Below are 26,444 nucleotides of genomic sequence, written 5' to 3'. Positions count from 1 at the left end.
GGATGTTCCTATAGAGGGAGAGATAATAGGGTAACCTTATAACTGATACAGAGGCAGATTGCTTCCTACAGTTATGGTCGCTTGTTTTATTCTTTTTTAAAAATTTATTTATTTACTTTAGAAAGAGAGAGAAAGAGATAGTGCATGCATGTGAAGGTAGGGGCAGAGGAAGAGGAACAGACCCCACGCTGAGCTCAGAGCCTGACTTGGGGCTCCATCTCACGACCCTGAGATCATGACCTGAGCCAAAATCAACAGTTGGACACTCAACTGACTGAGCCACCCAGGCGCCCCATTGTTTTATTCTTTATATAATCTAGGCTTTTCTGTTTTGTTATTTTATTTATATTGGCTTCAATCACCAGTGTGACCCACTCTCATTTCTGATCCCCATTTTGGTAAAGAATGGAGTGGGTACCTCCCCTTTGATAAGTACATTTTTGCTACAATTTTCTGAGGTTTGCCATTCTTGGGCTATTCTTTCTATACTTGTCTTCATGGTTTCATCCCAATATTAGCACCTGCTGACAACTTTTACATGTTTTTTTCCTATTTCTGTATTATATCTTTAGTATACTTTCATTTAGAATGAAATTCTTGGAATTTTCTTTATTGTTTTATATGAATTCTAGGACAGGAAGGGCAAAGATGCTGAGTTATGTAGCCATGTTAATATAAGAGGTCCAAATTTGAATTTTTAAAAGTCACAATTAAAACAGAATATAGTAGACTTCCTAAACAAACTTATAAAGTAAATTCTCCATGTAACAAAACTAGGACTTTATTATAATATTCTCAATGCAGAAGGTGGGAATTCCAGATTCCCATCACTTAACTGAGAAATATCCATTTCCAAAATATAATGTCTTTAGCTAGAAAGGCTTACATTATTATAAAAAATTAAAACTAAATTAGTCTGAGCAATTAGCTAAAGCAAAATTTCAAATAACATTCTTTTATCTCTAGTCTCTTAGACTCATAAAGTTTTAGAATTTTAGTGCTGGAAGAGATACTAGGGTTAATTTTGTATTAAATTGAAGTTTAAGTGCTTTGATCTAGATGCCACTGCTGAGTGGCAGAACCATGGCCCTTGTAAAGCCCAGCTTCTATCCTTTGGTTCTTACACTGGTACCTATAGACCTCTTTTCTATTTATCTCTGATGAATTTCTCTCTTTAAAAATGTATCTCTAATAAATTGTCAAAATAGCTTTCTTTTATGTAGATACGAGAAAATAGATTTGGGTTGGATAAATCTGTGCACTTTTGTGAATAACACAACTAGGACTAGAACATAAGTCTATTAAGGTGACGTGTCTCAATTATTTTTTTAAAGACTATTTATTTATTTATTTATTTTGACAGAGAGAGAGAGAGACAGCGAGAGAGGGAACACAAGCAGGGGAGTGGGAGAGGGAGAAGCAGACTTCCCGCCGAGCAGGGAGCCCGATGCGGGACTCGATCCCAGGACCCTGGGATCATGACCTGAGCTGAAGGCAGACGCTTAATCGACTGAGCCACCCAGGCGCCCTGAAGTGTCTCACTTATTGAGACATCCAAATATTAGGATAATCAATGAAAATGCTTATCTCCTCCCAACATGTACATTTTCTTCTTTGAGAGGGCTGTTTAAGAATAGCTAAAATTGCTTTGGTTTGAAATCCTAGAAAGCAAGGATCTGAGTATACAAAGCATTAAAAATTACCCGACAAACTATCTCATTGGTAGCTGCTAAAAGAATGCTTTCTAATGGTGAAGATCCTGTTGAGAATAGCTTATGCGTTGGTCTTCCAACCTCCCTTCTTCTGTCTTTTCTTCTTTTTTTGATCCACCTTGCCATCTTTCTCAGGTATTCAGCTTCACACCATGACCATGAGCAGGGGGTGATCTTATAGGACAGTTGCAAGCCAAGACTGAAGGAGATAAGACAAGGCTAGAGACATCAAAGTAAAGACAAGGCAGGAGTAGGGAAGACCCGGAGGGTCCTAGGAGTTGGACGTTACAAGAAACCTAGGGATCTAGGAATAAGAGACCCACAGAGTCTGTATTTGTTCCTGGACTGGAAAGGAGATTAGGAATCAAGCAGTTAGCACAGCAAACCCAAAGCTCTAGGAGCGAAGAATGCTTGACCTTGAAGTAGATACCAGTGTCAAGGAGAAAGGGCCTTCGGGTATAGGGTCACCATTTTGCACAACTCTAGAGAGTATCATTCTTATTATCTCCTGTGAAGAGCAGGTCAAAAACACTAGGGAATTGGCCAGTAGTCTTTAAAAGGTTAAAGATGAAAGATGGGAGACAAATCTCTCCTTGTGATGTCTACTATCAAATATGCTCTGGGGAAAAATACTGAAATTCACACTAAGGTTATGTCTCCCCAGGACAGTTTGCATGTTAGCGGAAATCAAAGCAATAAACCAAAGGACTTAACCTTTAAATGAGGGAGATGCTGTGGGCAGGGGGTGATTTGGGGGCATTCCTGGGCTCCCCAGCACCCCTGTGTGGTAGAAGTGCCATCTGGGAGCCTAGGTACCAAATCTGGTAATTGCAGAGTTTTTGGAAGAGCACTCCCACTCAGCTCCTCAGTTCAGTACACATGCCTTTAATTTGGTGTTTTTTAATTCAGCTCCAAGGCTGTCGTCAGCCATTTTTCCCTCTTTCCTTTAACACTGACCACCTTGTTCCCTTTTATACTCTGAACAGAGCCAAGCAGTGTGCATTGAAATCCAACATCCTTTGTGTTGTTTGAGAAATCTGAGGCTGACATCTCCGGGGCTTTTTTGTTTCTCTTGACTCTCTCCGCCGTGACCTGCCAACTCCTTTTGGCTCTCCTGGGCTTTCGTCATGTCCCGTATCGATTGCTACCCTTTTCTTTATTTGCGGGATGCTAAGGATGAACCCTGCAGCACAATGACGCTAGCTTTGGACATGGTTAGGTCAGCCTCTGACCCCAGGCACATAGGTCCAGTGATACTAGACCAAGCTTGTTGCATCAGGCACTCATAAAGGAGACAATTGATTTTTTTTCAGACTGTTATTTTGAATTCACAAGGTCTTTTCTGGGATTTCATTCTGCTTCTTTAAATGTTCTTTTTCCACTTCTTTTCTGTCTTAGACCTTGTGATCCTCAGGTACCTGGTTTACTAATTACCCCCAATGCTGGCAGCTGACAGCACGTGGCCACATTTCTGTTAATTATGTCCCCAGGCTTAGGAATTCTCTTGAAATGACATCCAATCATCTACCTCTGACTCTTGGGCTGAAAGCAGGTTGCAGGCATGGCTTCTCTTCCCCTGAGCTCTTAAAATCTATTCTTCTGGCCTAGCACCTTAAGATTCATATGCTGTGCCTTGAAGGTATATGATAGAATAGCCAAGTATTCCATGCTTTCTAAGCAACTGGTAGAGTTACTGCAGGCTCATATAAGGGGGCATTCGAGACCCAGCCAGCCCAGCATCCATTTCCCAGCAACACAGACCAACTGGGAAAGTGTTTACCAGGGGCATTTTGGGTAGACTTGTAGTTGATGAAGACCCTTGTCTTGTCTCCTTCCATCCCCTTGGCCCCAATGTAAACTGCCCTAGCCCAAAGAGAGATTGCAGTTTTCCACAGAGAGTGAAATAAAGATTAAAAGGAGCCATGATTAATTCCTTCATCTGTGGATGACTGAGAAAGATTATGGCATAGGATATAAGAGGACTGGGTTTCCAGAGAAGTAGGATCTCATCAGTTATAATATTCATCCCATGAGTGACTGAGCCTCTGTTTGCCATCCATAAAATGGGGGAAATAGCTATTCCTTGTTTGAAGTGAAGCCAAGAGAATTAGTTCTGCAATCTTTCCATCAGGCTCAGTGTTGTGTGGAGGCAGGTGCTGTGGGTGTATATATGAACACGCCAAGATATGTAGATACATAGATAATCCTTCATTGATTATTTCAAGATACTGAAAGAAATGAATTATGGGTAAGGAGAACTGTTGAGCAGGGAGTTTTGGTCAATTTGGAGGTACTTTAAAGCAATTGTGATGGATGTGGGAAAAGAAATCAATAGAGAAATATCAGGAGGGATTTCACTGTAAATACAATATCCTGACAGCCTAACCAGTCATCAAAAATACTGCCTCTCTGTAATGTGTGTGAATTAAAAGGGGAAAGGAAGATTTTAACATATAAGTAATAAAAATAAAATAAAACCCACAATTAGCCTCACAAATGATGAAGCAACTATGGGGGGAACAGATAAAATTGGTCCTGGTCAAGGTCAGAGGTGTCTTATCTGATCTACAATTACAATTGCAATTTGCATTCGCTTAAAAGACTTTTAAGTGTCGTTGCAATTGATTCTCATAACATTCATGTAAGAAAGCCAGGGTAGGTTCCCTTTTTATATATATGAAGAAGCTGGCTGGGGTTTATCCAGGATCATAGGATGTACACCCAAGAATGTTTAGGATTAATCCCAGATCATTTTTCTTGAGCTAGGGCACTTGCTACTATTCCATACTTGCTTTGGGAATTAGATAGTTTCTTTGAGGCCTCAGTTCTGCCCTAATACTTTATCCTCTTTCTGCAGAAAATCTCGTTGGTCCCTCTTCAATGACTTGGTAACCTAGGCCCATTTAACGCCAGTTCTCTGTAAATAAGACCTTCCTCTTGAGTCAGCAAACTCCCCAGGGCCACGCTGACAACAATGCATCCTTTGGCCCTGGCGGGACTCCAAACCCTCTCTTCAGCTGATTCTACCTGAACAGCCTCGCCTGGAATTTCTGGTCAGTGCCCAATCAAAGGTAAGCCGACAGAAGCAGAGTGAGAAGAAGGAAGTAATTTGTGAGCGCTTAAACAAATGTATGCGCAGATTCCTGGCAAATGCATGCTTTCCCTTCCAACTGCAAGCCCGCCCTGGGTAGAAATAATTCAGATTTTCTTGCTGAGCTCACGATTATTTGTCCATCATTCATAACTGCACTGATAAAATAACTCTCAAGAGGGATTTTTCCTTTGTACCTGGTTTTGCTGGGTCTCCTCTTTCACGTTTTCCCTCCCTAGTTATGGTGTTCTTTGCATTCTCTCTCTTTCTCTCAGTTGTTTGAAATCTTCTCAATCAATGAGCCCCTCTCCCCCCAGTCTCTCCTCGCCAAGATATTTGGGAGCTTTGGCTCTCACACAGGTCAGGGTGTCTCACTAAGGTTGCTGTTAAATATGCAGGCTAGTAAATATGCCTGCATCATGACCATGGTGTCCATTCTTTGTACTATGTTTACATCTAGGGAAAAATTATTACCATTTTCACTTCTTTCCAGCCCACACTCATCATAATTTTTCCTGACCACTTGGAGATGGAGAAAGGGTAACAGTGGCAGGGATTTATTGCGCTTCCTCGATATGTGTGAATAAATTGCATCATTCCAACGAGATCTGGACTCCCACGACAGACTCCCTGCCTGCTGGCGTGGCTGTGTTCTCTGTTCTGCAGACAACAAAAGATGACAGGTTGTAAGTTCCAGCATCAGAAGAGAGCAACTGGCTTCCGTTGGCAACCTTGCTTGTTAAGCGGCAGCTCCGAGAAACAAGGCTCCCTGGGTCATCTGAGGACAGGCAGGGGTTGATGAGTTTGAAAGGGGAAGCAGCAGCAAAGACAGGGCTGACTTGAATTCTGCAGCGCCCTAGCGCCACGGCCCCTCTCCCCCCGCACCTCCCTACCCCTCCGGAGCTCATCCCCGTCCCTCATCCCCATCTTGGTAGCAGGGTCAGATTGTAAGAAATATAATAAGAAGCACTCCCATTTCAGAAGTTGTCTTCTCACAAAATGTCTTTCTATCCTCTACCACAAACCTAGTGAGGCTGGGAGTCTCTAATGCCAGTAAGAAAAAAATCCACCTATTTGACTTGGTTCTATAGCGGACTCCCAGATGCTTAATTTTTTTCATTATTATGTTAATCACCATACATTACATCATTAGTTTTTGATGTAGTGATCCATGATTCATTGTTTGCGTATAATTTTAACTCAATATTCCAAACCTAGTTAGGTTACAAATAGGGGATCAATTACTTTTAATAAGTGGGGTTTTTTTCAATTTTAGATTTACAGAAAAGTTGCACATACACGGTTCCCGTATATCCTTAACTCAGTTTCTAGGCGATCAATTTTAATACTTAACTGAGTTTAGGCTAACACTTTGAATAGGACCAAAGCAGACATAGGACTTTTTAGGTCCTAATTAGTGGCAGTAGCATCTCGGCTCCTCAGTGCTAGCATCCCACCCAGTGCCTCCCTCGGTCCCTGCTCAGGCTCTAGGTGAAGCCGGACCAGCATAGGAGGAATTAAAGCAGACCCAGCCACACGTTCTGGCCCTCGGCCCCAAGCTTCCTTTATGGACAGCTCAGCCAGCCCTTTGGTCCCAGATCTGAGCAAGTGTACATCAGGCATCTGCCTCATTTCCCAGGAGGAGTGTCCCCGTCAGCATACCTGAGTCAAGAATTATGTGCTTACTTCTCAGCATAGGGAACAACTCAGTCCCTTGACCTTGATTTTTGTCTGCCCTTTCTATGACTCCCAGGGGCTCTGCCTAGCTCCTGCTAGTTGCCTGCATGGATTCCTGATGTCCTCTGTGGGCCTGGGTTACTACTTGCTTGAAATAAGGCCTATCGGTACCACACTTTCCAGATTTTGTATCTTGACTGCTGCACTAAACTTTCTCTTGATCCCTACACTCAAAGAATGAACTAACCTAGGCCCTCATCCACACCCCTCCAGAGTGTCTCCAAGCTGCTGAAAATGACAAGGTCGTGCTTGATTACATCATGAGTTATGATGATACTCACTTTATTCAGTCCTTTTTTTAAAAAAATATTTTATTTATTTATCTGAAAGAGAGAGAGACAGAGAACACAAAGGGAGAGTGAGAAGGAGAAGCAGACTCCCCGCTGAGCGGAGACCCCAACGTGGGACTCGATCCCAGGGCCCCAAGATCATGACCCCAGCCGAAGGCAGATGCTTAACTGACTAAGCAACCCAGGTGTCCCATTCAGTCCTTTTTATACAAACATTTACTGCCTATTACCATTTGGGCTCCACCATTGAGGTTTATGGAGATGAATAATAAAACTTTACTTTCAAAGAGCTCATGATCTAACAGAAGAAACAGGCAAGAACATGGGGCGCCTGGGTGGTGCAATCAGTTAAGCATTTGACTCTGGATTTCCGCTCAGGTCATGATCTCAGAGTCCTGGGATGGAGCCCGGCGTCAGTTTCTGCACTCAGTGGGGAGTCTGCTTGAGATTCTCTCTCCCTCTGCCTCTGCCTCCCCACCTCATGCTCTCTCTCTCTCGAATAAATAAATAAATCTTTAAAAAAAGAAACAGGCAAGAACAGAGTCATACAGCAGAGCCATTGTTATGAGGAAGCTAGCCCAGGATAAGTGAATAGGTAGGATTCAATTCCCTAAGGGGGGCACATAGGAAGAAAAGCAGATTTGCAAAGAACAATAAGCAGCGCCATTTTGGACATAATATATTATATTTGAAATAACTACAGCACCTCCAGATGAAGGTGTCCATTATGCATCAGATATAAAAGCCTGGGAAGAGAAGAGAAACGTGGGCTAAACTGTTGGGGTTATCAGATAAAGAAGCAAATTGAATCCTGAGGCTACCCAGAGATCATAGATAGAAGGAGAAGGGGTTCAAAGGGGGTTTGGAAGAAATCAACACTTACAGGACAAGGGGAACAACACCGAGTAATGTCAAATACATCCTTCCGACTTGGAGTGTACAAGGCCTGGGGGATGAGGTACGTATGCAGATCCTCTCTCCCCTGAGCCTTAGCTATCTTCCTGTAGGGTCACCTGCCCAGGCAGGCAGCAGGTGAGTATCTCTCTATGCTGCAACTGGAACAAGAATCAAGAAAGCCCAGAGTCATGGCCTCTGCTACTAAAAGCACGAGAGGACTCCTTCTCCTCCAAGTTGTTCTGGATATTGGTTGAAGGAGGAGCAGCTAGCCACATCCACAGTCCCTGAATAGATTTCACTCTCCTTAATGTAAGGATGAGGCATGGATCATTAAGTGTCACTCTGAGAAAAGCAATCCGTGCTCCTAAGGCAGAGGCTCCCTGGGAATTGCCAAAGAGTCATTGGAACTGGTAGGAGTGGGTTGGAACTTGTAAATGCCCAGGTCCCCAAAGAGCTTCCAAGACAACAAGGACCCCCAAATAGCCTGGTTAGTAAAGGATAAACTCCAGTCTGTACTTGGAAACCAGAAAAACAGTGTGTGTGTGATCTGTATCCATACAAAAAAAGAGAGAGAGAAGTGTGTAATTGTAATAGTAGCACCCAGAAGTATAACAGACACATTGAAGCCTCCAAATTATTTCTTGTGTTGAATGAACTGAGCTGTGATTAATAACGAACGTTGTTGTAAAGCTCCAGAATATAGAAGAAGTGTATGAATACGGTACGGTGGATCCTTTCAGCTCCCTGTTTTCAAGGCTAGCCTACGATATATATGTGAACATGAGTTGTTCCCTGAGAAATTTGAGAACACAATCTGGGTTGCTCTTGAATGTCCTATCTGAAAACATTTCTTTAAAAACTCTCAAGTCCCCAGCAACAGATCAGATGTTCTCACTGGGCTCTCAAGCCACTTCTGTCCATCTGACCTGGAGGAGGCTCTCATAGAGGTTTTTAAGTAACACAGATGAGTTATTGTCTGGCCCTGGGATATCTAAAGACTGCAAGCAAAGACTGCCTTTATCCCGTTAATAGAGAAGCCCAGAGCCTTGATAAGCCACCCTGTATCTATGTGACTAGATATCCTGGAACGAGCGTACCTAGAGACAAAATACAGGAACGGACCAATCCCTGCTGACAATGAACCCACTGGTGCTGTAGTTGGGGTGGGGGGTGGGGAGAAGCCTGGAAACTGGAAGGAAGTCTGAGAATTTTATGCGAGAATATTGGAGTGCAATTTTTTTCTCACCAGTCTGGAAAGCTTTCACATTATTTGTCCTAAAACATTTCTGCAATCTCGTGCCCTGAGAATATGGAAAGAAGATTCATTATCTCATTTGATTTCCTTAACATTCCTATAAAGAACAGACATCAACGTGCCCAATTTTTAGAAGGAAAAGCAGAAAGTTCATTTATTTATCCAGCAAATAGCTATCCAGCACCTATCAAGTACCAACACCTACTACGTAACGAACATAGATAAGATCTTTGCTCTTACACAGCTTGTAGATCTGAGGGAGGCAGATAATAAGCAAGTAAATGGGCAAACACACTTTCAAATTCTAATAACACCGAAGGGCAACGAATACTGTGGACTGTATTATTTGTTCAAATTGTTTGCTGCTCCTCTCTCATGCCATTAGCTATGGGGCATCTCCCTGAGCATCCCCTGTCCCTGTACTAAGTAAATTGTTATTTCACTGAGATCAAGCTTGTATGTATCACGTGCTCTGACCAATGAACCATGAGTGGAAGTGATCTATGCCACATCTAGGCAAAAGCTTAAAGAACCACTGTGTAGTTTTGCCGTTGCTTTTTTTTCTCCCCTGGCTCAAGAATTGAGTGTCCCAGGGGCACCTGGGTGGTTCAGTCAGTTAAGCATCTGCCTTCTGCTCAGGTCATGACCAGAGTCCTGGGATCGAGGCCCATGTTGGGCTCCCTGCTCAGGAGGGAGTCTGCTTCTCCCTCCCCCTCTGCCCCTCCCCCGCACTTGTGATTTCTCTCTCTCAAATAAATAAATAAAATTAAAAAAAAAAAAGAATTGAGTGTCCCAGATAGGAACTGCCTTTCCTTCCATAAATGAAGACAGCACCTGGAGGAGAACCTCAGCTTTCCCACAGCCAATGTGAATGAGACAAGAATGAGAAAAAATCCTTTGGGGCTGGAAGCCACTAAGATTTGGGGACGGCTTGACCTGGAGGAGGCTCTCATAGAGGTTTTTAAGTAACACAGATGAGTGTTGGGGGATGGCTTGTGATTGCAGCATGACCTAGTGAAATCTGATTAGTACAAAGGGTATGTTTGTGTGTTGGGGTGGGGGATAGAAGGAGGTTTTTGAGATGGTCTCTGACAGCTTGTCTTAGGAGCTGATGTTTTTATTGGCCGTTCACTGTGTACCCAACATGATAACTAAGTTTTCCTGAGCCTGGTTAGGCCATTCCCCTGCAAATGACACCGTATTCACAGAAGGCCTGGATTCTGAGTGAAATTCACAGAGCACATAATGGAAAGATGAATAACTGAATTTCTATGTGGATTCATGAAAATTCCAAATGATTTCTCAAACATTTATGTTTGGATTAAATCTAAAGCATGTTTTGCCGCAAGCTCCTTGTTCCTTAATTTTAAATCTGTATGGATCTTCGGGAAAATAGAATCCATGTGTTTCTCATTCATTTACACTTACCTCATCAAAATACAGTTTGAAAGAACCACTTGATGTTTTAAGCTCTTGAAATCATATTTTCCTTCCCAAACTGGGAAGCCGCCTTTCCTGTGGTCTGCACCTCAAAGGAAGAAAATATGTTCATCCTTTTGGGGTGTGATGAGGTCCCCAGCTCAGACTGCCCCTCCCCCTTGGCCACAATGAAAAGCCCTCTTTTCAATGTGGCATCTTATCATAACGGCATTGCAATCTGCCTAATTAAACCACAATGTCCAGCCATATGGAACAAGACATATTTCTTTCAAGAAAATGAAAGATTCAAAACCCTAATGTCCAACATTTCCCCAGGCACCTACTCTTTTCACAGACACTTAATTCTTTTCTTTGCAACCGGGTCAACTTCAATACTTTAGATCTTGTTTCTAACTGATAAGAAGAGTAAGTTTAGAATCTTGCTTCTTTAATATTTAGGAAAATATAAAAAACATTTTTAGCATGCCATAACTAGCCCTTTGCCCTTTATACTGAATTATGGTTTTACTCTCTCTTCCTCAGTACCAAACCACTTGGAATTCCCCAAATGTAACCTGTTTCTTTTCCTTTGTTCTCACTCGCTGGAATGCCCTTATCCCCTAGACCACCAGGTATCTTCCTGCTTTTCCTTCCACACTCGGCTAAAAGTTTTCTTCCCTTGTGATCTCCACGCAATTACATGCTTCATCTTCAGTGCTCCCACATGGACGTGCGCCTACTTCCATTAACATTTATCTCCTGGCGTTATAATTATTTATACACAGAGCCATCTCCTCCAATAGATTTTGTCCTATTTGAGGGCAGGGAACAGGCCTTATTTGTCCTTGTTTCCATCTCATTGCCGGAATAAGATGCTTAGACCACCATTCACTGGTTGAATAAATGGTTAAATATGTGCTTGGCTAAATGACACTGAATAGTCATTACTAGATCTTTACTGCAGTGAGAAAAATATATATATATTCTGGATTGGGGAAGCAGGGTTCAAAGTTTCACCTATAATAAAAAATATCAGAATTTAGCTTTTTTTTTTTCAAATTAATACAGAAAAAAGAGAGAGAGAGAGAACACCCCTACTGAAGAGAAAGCAGAAAGAGAGGAGGAGAGCCAGCCAATTATCCAGGGAATTCAGACAGTATAACATAGTCTGGATAGGGTGGGGAGTCAGTTCTCAACTGCTCTCCAGGTCTGCAATGTTCCACATAATTATGCTTTTATAACTTTTCTGAGGTAGTTCTTCCCCTCCCTCACCCCTTCTCTAAGCCTTGTTGCTAACCCAGTTTAAATCTCTGAAAGTGCTGAATTTTCAACAATTAAAGTGAAGGCATAGTTTCTGGGGAAGGTAGGGAGAAGAGCAGGCGGGGTTTTTCTTATGACTTTTCACATATAAATTATATACATATATGATTATATTTATATAAAATATATGTCTCACATGTATATCCATACACAAAAATATGCATATATATTTCATATATGTGATTACTCATAAATATGTATATATTATGTGTGTATATATGCATATATATATAGAAAGGTAGTATTACATGTGTGTTTGTGTATATGTGTCCATGTTCATTTAATCTTAGATGTGAGTATATTTTCAGGCCAAATTAAATCCAAATTGCCTAATTACCATGTTGCCTTAAAGGAAAATTCTAGATTTACTTTGTGTGGAAGACCAAAAAAAAATCGATGAATGAAGCATCCACTATTACAATAATAAGAAGCACAATAAAAACTGGTTGGAGTCTAGCCTTAGTGTTTTGAGTAGCAGAAAGAAGATATAGATGATTTTTTTAAAATGAAAAACTAAGCAGATAATTCCAACAAAATATATCTGTCTTCTTTTGAAGCAATGAAACGATCAGTCAAAAGCTCCCTTTCTTTTTTTTTTTTTTAGTTTTATTATGTTATGTTAGAAACTCCCTTTCTACCTCTCCTTGACTCACACCTTTGAGAATCTCACAGAATTTTTTTTTTCTTGTTTTGTTAAACCTATGGATTGAGGAGCAGCGAGGGAGAGCTAGGGGGATAAACTTCCTTGGGTATTTTAGAGTCAGAAAATCTTGACTCACATTAAAACTGTGAGCCCTGAGAAGTATGAAGCAGTGATTCTTATCTCCTGTAGAGTTTTACAGTCATCAGTGCTCAGAGTAAGCTGATGAACTGGGAGTGGGTGACCTTAATAGATATAACTGTGTATGGGTTCATTGTACCATGAAATTAAATTTTAAATCTGAATTGATGAACAAAAATGCTGGTTTGATATTTTTGAACAATAGTTTCAATAGTTTTGTAGCTCTTTCCTTTCCATGAGAATTGACCTGAATTTGGGACTGTGCAAGGAAGCTTCGCACTTCTAAAGGCTGTATCTGAGCCCTAGGACGAATTAGTGAATTTAAAATATTTGGGGGAGAATGGGCTGATGATCCATGGATGAGCATCTCCATTTCTTCATTCCTTTTTTCCTTCTCCTTGTTCCTCTGCAGAGTCCACGTCCTCTCTTCCCTCTGACTTGTGCCACTGACTCCCATCCGGAGCCTATAGAGTCCTGCTCTGTTAACATCCCCAATAATCACAATTGCCTCCACTCTTCCTTGGCTCAGGTGTCTCCCTTTCTGGTCTATGGAAATATCCTATTTCTCCTCTTTTCTTTCATAAGACAGATCACTTAAAAAGGGGTCTAGATTTGCTTCTTCACTCTTCCATCACCCATGTACTCAATTGTTGACACCACATAACTTAGCTTCCATTACAATCACTTAGGTAACTTGCCAAATTCCATGGCCTCCTAGCAGCCCTGTCCTATCTGCTCTCTCCTGGGATTGGGCGTTGTTACTCATGGCCTTCTTCTTGAGTATCTCATCTCTGGCTTCTAGGAAAAGGATTCCTCCTCTTCTTTTGTTGACTACCTTTTCCTCTTTGCTGTGAGTTCCAGCATGCTCCCCAAGTGGCCTTTATCTTACTCTCCTGCCTCCTGCTCTTTGCCCTCACCCTCAGCGGTCTCCTCCTTTCTTCTGGTTTTAATCATCACTGCTTCACATGACTTCCAAATCTGTACTCTCTATTTGGCCTCTCATCTGAGCACTTGCCCCACATTCTTATTTACCTTTTTTTGATACTTCCACATGGATGTCTTCTTAATAATTCAGCATCAGTATGATTCAAAACCAAATCATCACCTATTTCTTCATACCTGCATCTCATCCTGACTTCCCAATAAAGAAGGACTAAGACACATGGAGATATAATTCAGAAACTTCCAAGTTCTGAGCAGTGAAGAGCTGGAGTGGGGGAGGGGGACAATATTGACCAATCTGTGCCAGTCCCTCTATAGGGCATTTTTAGGAGCATCTTTTCATTTGTATCTTCACTCACTTCCTATTCATTCACTCACCCATTTATTCATTCATTTAGTCATCCATCCATCCACCCATCTATCCCTCCCTTCCTTTCCTCACTCATTCAAAAAGCATTAACTATGCCTCTTATTTTGTCAAGAATACAAATATGAGTAAAACTCATTATCTCTGACTTCAAGGAATTCCGTAGGAAGAGACAAGAATTGCATTAAGTGTTTCAGGTAATGATAGAAATACTCAAAATTTGGAACACCAAGTAAGATATGGTCAGTATCATTGAGGAGAGAGAAGTTCAAGAAGTCTTCAATAACAAGTGGTAAAAGACACATCTTAAAAGATGAGTTGATGTTCATCACGTGCACAGGCCCAAGATGCTGCATGAACAACACCAAGGTCTCAAACAGCCTTGTATCCTGAAGATGCAGAGGGCAGAAGATTGGCAGTCAGAATCAAAAAAGTGGGCAAGGTCAAATGGTGAAGATGCTTGTACTTACCATGAGCAAGAGTTTGAGTTTTATCCTGAAGTCCTTGGGGAGTCGCTGAACAACATGGGATGAAAAGTTGCCAACTGGGGAGATGCAGTTTCATCTTCTCCTTGGGCTCCTGCAACCACCACCCTGCCTGGGTTTAGCATTTACTGTTCTGGCTTTAATCTCTGACCCAGGCAAGAACACAGCCTCCTCTCCTTGCCTCTCCTCCTCCCAACTCTCAGGACAGCTGGAATCATTTCCACTTTTCAAATAGAGCTTTACTAAATGCTAAAGGGAAATAAAGGGAAATTGTTGGAGAAATGTCATCTGTAAAACAATAGTCTAGTTTCCTAAGTACAGATGCATGAGTCTACCATTCTGTTAGAAAGAGCTGAGATCTACTTGTTTCCAAATCTCTTTCTACTGTTCATAGCCCCCTGACCACTGGTACCATTTCTTCTACCATCACCACTCTCACTATCTCCCCCAGCAACAGTCCAGCAGCTAGCATATATTAAACACATACCTCATGCCAGTTGCCATGCTGGTTACTTTCTTGATAATGCCTCATTTAATCCCAATTAAAATAAATAAATAAAATCAATGATATATTTATCAATGTTCCATTGACATAAAAGAGCTCCCCCCAAGATCACACAGCAAGCAAGTGACAGAACAAACAGTCCATATCAGTCAGCATTAGTAGGTTCAAGTTGTTTTTTGTCATGCTTGGCAACCAGAACCATTCATACAAAGGTGCCTAGCTCATTGTAGGTCACGCTAAATACTTGCTGGACACACCCAGGCTCTTGTTCTTTCTGCTGTGAAGTGTCTTCTCTTCTTTCTAGCTCCTTTGCCCAACAGAGCACTTTACTGGGATGGGAGAATAACCCTTCTCACCTCAAAGCACTTCCTCAGAGCTAAGATTCTTGTAATTCTCTTGAACAGAGCATTCTATGGTGAAGGATGGAATGGGAGAAGTGTTGATTGGACATGTAGTCACTTGTATGTGCCCCAAAGCAAAAATAATAGATGAGATTCAAACGTGTTTTACTTCTTGTCATTCCTTTGGATTAGGGGCTTTAGGGGAAGAGGGAAGTAGTAAAAAGACAACAGCATCCTTTTCTTGTGTAGTTTTGAGAGGATTCCTCATGAATTGCGGAGGCTTTTGTTTTGCTTATTTCCAGTAATTGAACCAGACAAATCATCTTCAGATGTAAAAGAAAATAATCAATCAGTTCTGGATTCAGTGTAACACTGCCAATACAATGGATTTCCAGAGGCCACATACCTCTCTCCAGAACCGACTCTCAGGGGACTTGCCAACAAGGTCTAGAGGCAGGCTGTCCCTTTCCTCAAAAAATGAAGATTATGATAACAGTTCATTATCATCATCAATGTTTACAAAGCATGTGCCATGTTCTGGGCACATCTTCAACTGTTTTGTATATCTCACAATAACCTTCCAGCATAGGAATAATCATCCCCATTTTTGAGATGAATACACTGGAATTTTGATAGTTGGGTAGCTAAATGTCACAGAGTTGAATTTCAAAACTAGGTGGCACTAATTTCCATGCCTTACTTAGCATCAGCAAGTCAGTCTACAGGGTTACATGAACCTTCCTTGCTATTCAAGACTCAATGCTGCTGTTTCCCATCAAGACACCTGAATGTTGTCTTCTTTTGTATGTTGAGTCCCCATCCAGGACACCTGCACGCCCGCTGCCTCTAGATTAAGACTCTGCCTCTGTCTTTGTATGTGATTGGGGAACTCCCAGGATTGGCTTCAGTCTATTAACAGCCCTTCATCAATATTCTCTGCCTCTTGTCTATCTTTCCAATCTGACCTGAAATTAACGATGTTGACTGCAGTCTCACACTCTGAATTCGTGGAAATGCACAGCCTCTCTTTCTACACAAATCTCAGCAAAGGCTTTCTACACTCTCCAGCAAGGACTCTGCCTTATATTCTGTGCCACCCACTCTACCCACCTTGGAACCACTTCCTATCTCCCTGCCTTATTCAGCAGACACCCCTTACCGGCCCAGACAAACACTAATGAAATGGGTGATGTGGCAATGTTAATGAGAAATCAGAAATCAGATATTCTGAAGAAAAGCGACAGTGATAAAGAACTGTCAACAATTTTGTTCCAGAGGCAATGACTTCACTTGCAGGGATCATAGCCACTCAAATTGGAAGACTCCAAATTCTGCCTTCCCTGCTGTGTGTATGTGTGTAATTATTTACTTGAACATGGAAATGGAATCTTTAGAGAAGCAATTACCATGCAGAACAGACAGCTCTTCCTTCCTAAATTCAAATGGTGTGGTGCAGCTATTGTAAATTGGCCCAATTTCCTACATCTTCTCAATGTCCCAACTCTTCCTTGTTGCTCAAGTGAAAAGCTGCTCAAGGAAGATGAAGTATCTGCCCATCTCTTTGCCGAGGGAATAATTATTTATAGCCTTAAGAGTTTTCTGAAGCATAAGCAATAATAATGACTTATATCTTCATCACCAGAGTCATGGTATCATCTTATTTGGCACCATACGGTGTGATCACAAAATGTTTCCACACCTAATTTATACTCTGATCCTTATTAAAACCACCCCGTGAATTAGGTATTGCTGACCCCAATTTTATATAAGGAAATAGAGGCTCAAAGAGGAAAAGCTACAGAGAATGGAGCTGGTGCTAGCTCCAGGCCTCCTGACTTCTAGGAGAGGCTTATTACATCATATCAGGCTGTGTGGGCGGGGCTTGATGACAGTTACATGAAGAAGCAATGTGGCATAGGGTTCAGACGAAAAATTTTGGAGGTAGATTCCTTGGGGTTCAAATTTTAGCTTTGGTTCTTGCTATTTCCTTGGCCTTGGACAAGTCTCAACTCCATTTTCTCACTTATAACATGGAGTTAAGGGGCACCTGGGTGGCTCAGTCGGTTAAGCATCTGACTCTTGGTTTTGGCTCAGGTTGTGATCTCAGTGTCAAGAGATCGAGTCCCGCGTCATGCTCCATGCTCAGCAAGGAGTCTGCTTGAGATTCTCTCTCTCCTTCTCCCTCTGCCCGTCCCACTTGTATGCACTTTCTCTAGCTCTCCCTAAAAATAAACAAATCTTCAAAATAAAATAAAATGGAGCTAAAATGTCTATTCATGATACTTAATAAATTTTTTTTTTTAAATCATGCCTGTAGAGTACTCAGGCTCAATACAATGCTTGATACAAAGTAGGTGCTCAATAAATGGAATTGTATCACAAGAAGGTCACATTCATCCTTCTATTCAGAAATATAAAAATCTCTGAAAATAAAATAATTTTAAATAATTTATTTCACTGCAAAACCCAACCTAAGTGGATCTGAAATTACTCTTGTATTTCTTTTTTTTTTAAACAAACTTTTTTTTTTTTAAGATTTTATTATTTGAGAGAGAGAGAATGAGAGACAGAGAGCACGAGAGGGAGGAGGGTCAGAGGGAGAAGCAGACTCCCTGCTGAGCAGGGAGCCCAATGCGGGACTCGATCCAGGGACTCCAGGATCATGACCTGAGCCGAAGGCAGTCGCTTAACCAACTGAGCCACCCAGGCGCCCTCTTGTATTTCTTTTTTATCTTTTAAAAAGTGTCTTTAACTCTGGTTTACCCAACTTCATGTGAATATTCATGCATTTTGCTGCAGAAATATTATTGATTTGCTGCCACAGACTCCCTGGGTGTCCTCCACAATATTCAGTCTATAAACCATAGTACCTTTCTAAAATCCAAAACATTCTGTATTCTGAAACACAACCATCCATGAGGGTATTGGCAAATGACTGTGGGTTCACACTTCCACACTAGTGGTACTAGCATTAGTGAAGGCTGCTAGGATCTCTGTTATGCCCAACTCCTCCACTATTTGTTTTTTGTACCTCCTGGGCGTGGATTAGCCTGCTAGTCAATGTGGAGTTCAGAAGTCCTGGAGCTGGGATGAAAATCTTACAAATCTTGCAAATCCTGAAAATCTTCACAGGGATGGTGAAACTGAGGTGGGTTGGAGAGAGGTGAGGCTCAAATTTTGGAGAAAACAAGCAAGGACTCTGAGTGCTGGGGTCAGAAAAAGGACTTGTACAGTGTAGGCTCTCCAAGAGGCAAACACCAAGACACAAGTAAATATGTAGGAGGTTTACTGGAGGAAACACCTATATAGGGTAAGGGTTGGGGAGCACAAGTAAATGGGGGGGCAGTCTTCTGATTGCTGTGCTGGTCTGATGCTTGTAAAGGGAAAAGAGCAGAAAGGAGGGGTAGGGAGGAAGATGTCAGGGGGCAGCACAGCGTGGAGAAGGTGTCAGCCAGGCTGATGGGGAGCCCTGAGTACAAGTTTGTTGGGAAAGAACTGCACTGGGCAGGGACAGCCCCGTTCTAATGCCTCCCCTTACAGACTGTGGCCTTGGCCCCAACGCTATGGAAGACCCAAAAGTGCAGCAGCTGGAGGTTATCAGATGCACTCCTCATGGCAGTTCTCTTGAAGGCAGGTCTGAGGGGCTTAGCTCTATGGCGGCCACGAAAGCCAACTTTTGTCAGAGAAGGCACTCTGAGTCTGGTGGAAATGCATCAAAATCAGAGTAAATTGGAAACAAGTAAAGTGAATTGGGAATATTATAATAATAATACTGAAATTATGGGGCACCTGAGTGACTCAGTCTGTTAAGCATCTGACTCTTGATCTCGGTTCTGGTCTTGATCTCAGGGTCGTGAGTTCAAGTCCGGCGCGGAGCCGGCTTAAAAAAAAAAAAAACTAGAATGATAACACAATCTTTCAAGACCTCAGGGGATATATAGTCACAACTCACCTCTCTGACTAGTGGGTTTGTGCATGGGCCCAGCTAGCTTAGGAGCAGGGCAGAGTTTCTGATGCCTTAGAGATTGTCTCCAGTTCACCCCACCATACGCAGGAAAGAGAAGTAATTACTGACCCAATTCCCTGTGATCCTCCAGAACATTCACACCATACCTCCTCCTTTCAGTCTTTACACATGCTGTTCTTGGAATTCCAACACAATGCCCTAGACACAGGAGGCCCCTGTAATTATGGCCCATGGTCTAGTACAGAGGCTGGAAACCATTGCTTCCAAGGTCTGATGGCTCCACTCAGGATAGAAGGCTATCTTCATCCCTGTCCCTCCTTTGGCCTTTTCTACTATCCTCTGACATCACCAGAATGCTCATTTAAGAACTTAATCTAAATATTTTGGAGCTGTTCTTTATGGAGGGCAAGGAAACTTGCTGGAGTTGGCAGACAATGCAATTCAAGGGACTGGAAATCTGAGTCAATAGGTGTTTTCTTTGAAGATCAATACTAATATATTTAGTGCTATTGAACTTTATTAAATATGTATTGGTTCTTTTTATTCTCAGCCTAAAATCATTCTAAATGTATTCTGCATGCAAACAAGTATTTAGAACTGATGAGCAAGTTGAGAGTCAGACTGCATCGAGGCCCCGTCTCCAAGCACGTGACGTGTACCCAGGCTCAGCTTCAAGAGTCAATGAGATGTACTGAGCTGACTCCATAATGGCTCTTGGAACACCTCTTGATGGAATACTCTCCTGCTGACCAGTTGTCACAAGCCCTCCTAATGCCAGTGCCAGTGGAAATTGAGGATGTGCATTGAGCACAAACTATGGTACTCCATAAGCAACAGAAGTATTTGGACACTGTCATTTTGAAAGCAGAAGGACTTGAAGAAATGAAATGCAGCATGCACTTCTACAAGCGTTCCCATTTGGCTCTCGTCACAGCCCACATCTGGCCCTCAGCTTACCTTTCAGGAGAATGGCTCTTGTCCATTTGAGCTGAAGAAGAAAGATATGACTTTTTAATTACAGAAGTTAGGCTACGTAATAAATGAATCTAAAAACTAAAGAGGTTATATCTCATAAACTTTGAGACCTCTTTTAAGGCAAAAGTTCTAAGAGACTCCTAAGTAAAAATTTAGAAGGTAATTATGCAGGAGTTAAAAAAAAATATACCAAGTTCAAGTTGTTCAGCCCCTGCCAGCTTCCATCCAAGGGTTTAGAGAAGTTTGTGCTCTGACATACAGATGTGACTATTTGAGTTTTCACTGGAATGACTCTTTCTTTTTGGGTATACAGCATATAACAGCTTCTGTCCCTAGAAGAAAAAGGAGATGTATGCCCATCAATCTCTAGATTTCATGATAGAGCATGAAATTTTAAGTCAAGGACTTGTGGTCAAATTCTGCCTACCCAACATCACAGGTGCAATAAACATGGGCCTCGCATGCCTGATATGAAAGTGAAATATGTCCACTGATACAAAATGCTTACTAATAGAATGTGAGAAAAAATGGCAGTTCCCTCCATGACCCAAAGACCAGAATCAGAATGGATTTTGTCATCTCCGTGATTCTCCTTAATTTAAAAGGATGAATGAATTGGGATCTATGGAGTTGTGGGAGATGCAGGTATAACCAAGTGGAAGAGAATGGTGTTCCCTAATCCCAGACAATTATGTACTCAAAGGTAAAAATCATCACCACTCTATTCCCCGTGTGGGGCACCTCTCTAAGAGGGAAGGCAGGCTTCACACACGGAAAGGATAAAAACATTCTCCACATATACCTGGCAGTGGCACTAACAGGTGGTTCCAGGGACAGATTACATAATCCTGGACCCAATAGCCCATAGTGAGTATCAGCTCTGAGAGAGTCACAGAGAAACAATGTTAAATTTTTAAAACCATTATACCGTCTCTGGAAGAATGCCCAGAGAGACCTGTATGACAGCAGAGAAGGAGCTTAAATAGGACACGTTTGTAAAAATGCATTATATCAGTAATCTATTGCTGTGTAAAAAATCATTCCAAACTCTGAGGCTTTAAACAATAAATAGTATTTCACAGTTTATGAGGTGCAGAAATCCAGGAGTAGCTTAGCTGGGTACAACCGACTCAGGGTGTCTCATGCATTAAAGTCAAGGTGAGGGCTGGGGTTGCAGTTATCTCCAAGCTGGACTGGGGAAGGATCCACTTCTAAGATCACTAACATGCTTGTTGCCAGGTTTCACAGTTCTCTATAGGCCACCTGAGTCCTCACACCTTAGCAACTGTCTTCCCTCTCCTCAAGGCTGCTCAGGACATGGCAGCTGGCTCCTTTCAGAGTAAGTGAATAAAAATGGGGTAACTGTGTAAAGAGCCAAGATGTCCATCGACAGATGACTGGATAAAGAAGATGTGGTATATATATACAATGGAATATTATGCAGCCATCAAAAGGAATGGGATCTTACCATTTGCAATGACGTGGATGGAACTGGAGGGTATTACGCTGAGCAAAATAAGTCAAACAGAGAAAGACATGTATCATATGACCTCACTGATATGAGGAATTCTTAATCTCAGGAAAGAAACTGAGGGTTGCTGGAGTGAGGGGTAGGGTGGGAGGGATGGGGTGACTGGGTGATAGACACTGGGGAGTGTATGTGCTCTGATAAGCGCGGTGAATTGTGCAAGACTGTTGAATCTCAGATCTGTACCTCTGAAACAAATAATGCAAAAAAAAAAAAAGAAAGAAAAAAAATGGGGTGAGGGTGAAGATGGGAAATTCTTTTGAGGCAGGATCCACAGTCTTTTTGTAAACTAATATTGGAAGTGACATCGCATGGTTTCTACTCTATTCTACTCACCAGAGTGAGTCAGTAAGTGCAGCCTACACTCAGGGGGAGGGGAATTAAGCTCCACCTCTTGAAGGAAAGTATAGAAAGAAGAAAGTATACCAAAGAAAGTATAGACATATCTTTAAAACCACCACATGCATTGAAAAGAAGAATTCAATTTAAAAAACAGTGAGTCTCTTGGTGGTCATGCTATGAAAGATCTTGAATGGACAGGAGACAATAAAATTAGAAGGGACACTTATTCTTATCATTCTGAATAAGAAATTGGCTGGATCTTAAACTGTTTAGATGAGCCTGTGGTTCTTAGAACACATTTCCTTTTCTTTCTGGGCACAGAACTACATTTCCCAATCTCCTTAAAGGTACCTGGGACTAGGAGACCAAACTCTGGCCTGTGAAAAGTGGGCCTATCCTTTCTAGACCGGCCCCATGAAAACCCCTGCACACCCTCTTTTTTCTCTATTGAATGGAGATATTAACTGTAAATGACTCAGGGGCAGGGCCATAACAGAAAGGAACCCAGTCTTCAAAAGAGAACTTGGAAATTTGCCTGACAAGCCCATCTGATTTGAATTAACATGAACAAAGATAAGCTTTTTTTTTTTAAATCATTGGGGCTTAGAAGGCTGTTTGTTATAGCAGCTAGCCTAATTTATTCTAACTAATTTACTGTCTTTTAAGTGGTTCAAAGTTAGTAGATGAAATAATGCTAAGTCTACAAGATCTTCTGAACATGAATCAATACGATTATATTCATCGAAGGGAGTTTAAAGAAATTCAAGGCCAAACTTGTGAAAGGGTTATTTAAAACATCTGCTGTGCCCTATGACTGACAAATTGCTAGTATTACTCTGATTCTTGGAATGTACTCTGGGAAAAACACCAATAAATTTTGCTTCTATACTGATTATGATATGGAATCCATTATAGAGCCTGATAAGATTGCAGTGAGGATTAACTGAGGTAATCTATGTAAAGTATGTAGAAACTACACATACTAAGTGTTCAGTGAATGCTAGCCACGATTTCTATCATTGCTGGAATTTTTGTTATTTTGGAGAGGGACATTAATGCTTTGCTGGTCTCCAATTGTTTCTCTTTGAGGAGCGATAAATAAGGTAATGGATAAGATAGAAGTGAAGATTGTAATCAGTTGAAGAATTAAAGGGCCACAAGCATCTGAAGGCTTGACAGAGGCTGGAGAATTCCCATCTAAGATGACTCACTCACATGGCTGTTGGCAAGAGGCCTCAGGTTCTCGCTGTTGGCGACATGGGCCTCTCTACAGAGTTGCCTGACTGTCATCACATCAGAGCAGCTGGTTGTGAGAGGAAGTGCAAGCACGCAGGAAACTGCAGTGCCTTTTATGACCTAGTTTATGAAGTGTCACGCTATCACTTCTGCATTAAAGGCGAGACACTAAGTCTAGACACTCAAGGGAAAGGAAACTAAGCTCCACCTCCTGGAAGGAAAAATATTGAAGAATATGTCATCATGGCACCATATCACATACCACCATCGGGTGTGATTCGTAATTCATAGACATAAATCCACACAACATAACCTGCCTAACAAAATACTTTAAAAATATAAGGGGCTTAAAAAGAAAAAGGAGGGCACCTGGGTGGCTCAGTTGGTTAAGCGACTGCCTTCGGCTCAGGTCATGATCCTGGAGTCCCGGGATCGAGTTCCGCATTGGGCTCCCTGCTCGGCAGGGAGCCTGCTTCTCCCTCTGACCCTCCCCCTCTCATGTGCTCTCTCTCATTCTCTCTCTCTCAAATAAATAAATAAATCTTTAAAAAAAAGAAAAAAAAGAAAAAGGAGTTGAAAAATGTACAAACGATATGAGCAATCAATTCATTATAAAAGGAAACCTAGATAGTTAATGAGCATATGAAAAATGCTTAAACTTGCTGGTAATTAGGGAAATTCAAATCAAATGTGATACTCTTTCATATACCCTTTCAGATTAGAAAAATGTTGAAGTTCCACAATATCAGGTGAAAGCTGGGGAGTGGGACATAGGAAACTCTTAAACTCTTAGCTGGTGGGAGTATATCACTTTCAAAACCATTTGACACTATCTGGTAAGTTTGAGGGTAAATTACCCAAAAACCCTTCATTTTCACTCCCAGAGAAACACTCTTGTGTACCAGGCTGAAGAAGAATGTCCCTTGTCTCGGTGTTTTAAATAGGAAAAAAAAAGAAAGAAAAAAGACACCCTAAATGTACACTTCCAGAAGGATGGGTAAATAAATTGTGAACCACTCACTCAACATAATGAATGAACTAGAATTATACATATCAATATGGATGAATTCTCACAAATATATTGAGCGACAAAAGCAAGCTGCAGAATACATTTACGTAAAGTTTAAAAACATACAAAACAATTCCATGTGTTGTTTAAGAATACATACCTATGTAGACAAAGTCAAGAATGCATAGGAATGGTGCACACCAAATGCAGATAATAGTTACTTCTGGAAGGGAATGAGAAGAATGTGGTAGAGAGACATGTATGGGGTTGCAACTTTATTAGTAATGTTTCATTTATTAAACTAAGTGGTGGACACATGGGCAATTGTTTAATCATTGTTTACGGCTTTTAAAATATGGTTTCATAATAAAAAAAAGTTTAAAGAAAATGTAATGGAAGGAAACATCCCATTTAAAGTACAAGGGAAGATGGGGCTCCTGGGTGGCTCAGTCAGTTAAGCATCTGACGCTTGATTTCGGCTCAGCAAAGAGTCTGCTTATCTCCCTCTCCAACTGCCCCTGCCCCTCTAAAATAAATAAATAAATCTTTAAAAAATAAAATAAATACAAGGGAAGAAGCTGAAATACCTAAGAATTTAAAATGATCTCAGAATGGAGAAGTGATACATTTAACTATATTTTTTGGCATGGTAAATTAAATATAAATGAAACGTAAAGGTTAACAAAACTGAGGAAAATAGTCCTATGTTCCCAAGGGCTAATGTCTTTTTTTTTTAATATATTTTTTAAAAGATTTTATTTATTTATTTGACAGAGAGAGAGACAGCGAGAGAGGAACACAAGCAGGGGGAGTGGGAGAGGGAGAAGCAGGCTTCCTGCTGAGCAGGGAGACCCATGCGGGGCTCGATCCCAGGACACTGGGATCATGACCTGAGCCGAAGGCAGACGCTTAATGACTGAGCCACCCAGGCGCCCCTACCCAAGGGCTAATGTCTTTAATGTAGAGAGAGTTCCTTGTTAAAAGTCATAGGACCAATAACCCAGAGCAACAATAGACTAAAGTCATGAACTGACAATCTGCAGAAATATATGAAAATTGCAATATATATGAGAAATGCGAATGGAAACCATGAGTGACTATGTTTGCCAACTAGGTGGTCAGAGATGAAAAGGTTGGTGAGGATGTGAGGAGTCCCTCTCCTGTGTTGTTGCCCAAGTTGTATGGGAGTGTGTGTTGTCAGATTGTTTACCGAGGGGCATCTGTGATAATCTATCAAAATGTAAAGAGCCCACATCCTTTGACCTAGAAATTCCACCTCACTTATGACTTTTTCCTGGTGATATACTTGCATATGTGTGAGATGATTTATTACACTGTTTGTAATTGCAAAAAAAAAAAATGGGAGCAAATTAAATATCCCTTGATAGGGGCTTGGTAAAATAAAATAGGATACATCCATTGAGTTGAGTACTAGGTAGTGGCTTTAAAGTGGGGCCATCTTTATGTGTATATGTGAAGAAAAGAGCTGCAAGATAAATTGTAGTGCAAAGAGGGACATGTGGAATGGTGTGTGTGCTACCATTTGCAGAGGGAAAGAAGAATAGTGTATATATATATATGCTTCCTTATACACAGAAAATTCCTAATGGAGAAGGATGGAACCAATAAACGTGACTGCTTCCAGCCACTCCCATACAGTAGTAGGAGAAGCTTGAATTATGTAAACAAACAACAAACAAAAATAAACAAAAACGAACTCTTAAAAGCTAAAAATTCTGACTTAATTTAATACCGAGGTATACATTTCAGAGTCCACAGTGTAGCCATTGGAAAAGAGAGGAATATTGCTGATGTGCAATCTTGGCCCTAATTACTTTCTTGCTAACCTCTAAACATTTCCCAGGAAAGGTCCTGCTACACAGCCAGTCAGGGGGCTGGTGGGGGGCGGCGGGTAGAAATGTGGCTTGTTATTAACATAGCCCCACAAATCCGATAGGCATCCTAGAACTGCTAGTCATTTCTAATGAAAGATAATGATAGCAAGGTGGGTAGGTCTCCGGTGGGGGGTTGGGAAAGGACACCAATGGAGACCAGGTCAATTTTGATTCATTGCACATTGAACTTTTCACTTTTCCTTCCTTTGCACATTTATAGCCATTAGTGAGGAATCTGGGAGCACCACAAGCACAAGACAGTTGGCAAAACTGGTTTTAGATCCTTTGTGTTGGTAGCTTGGAAATGAAGATTTAGGTGGAAAGAAACAATGTCTATCCTCCAGGAGATG

Source organism: Mirounga leonina, unplaced genomic scaffold (genome assembly GCF_011800145.1).
Source record: "Mirounga leonina isolate KUSES-001 unplaced genomic scaffold, KU_Mleo_1.0 Mir_153, whole genome shotgun sequence".
NCBI classification, from domain to species: domain Eukaryota; kingdom Metazoa; phylum Chordata; class Mammalia; order Carnivora; family Phocidae; genus Mirounga; species Mirounga leonina.
The sequence above is the reverse complement of the archived record's forward strand: the minus strand, read 5'-3'. Positions refer to the sequence as shown.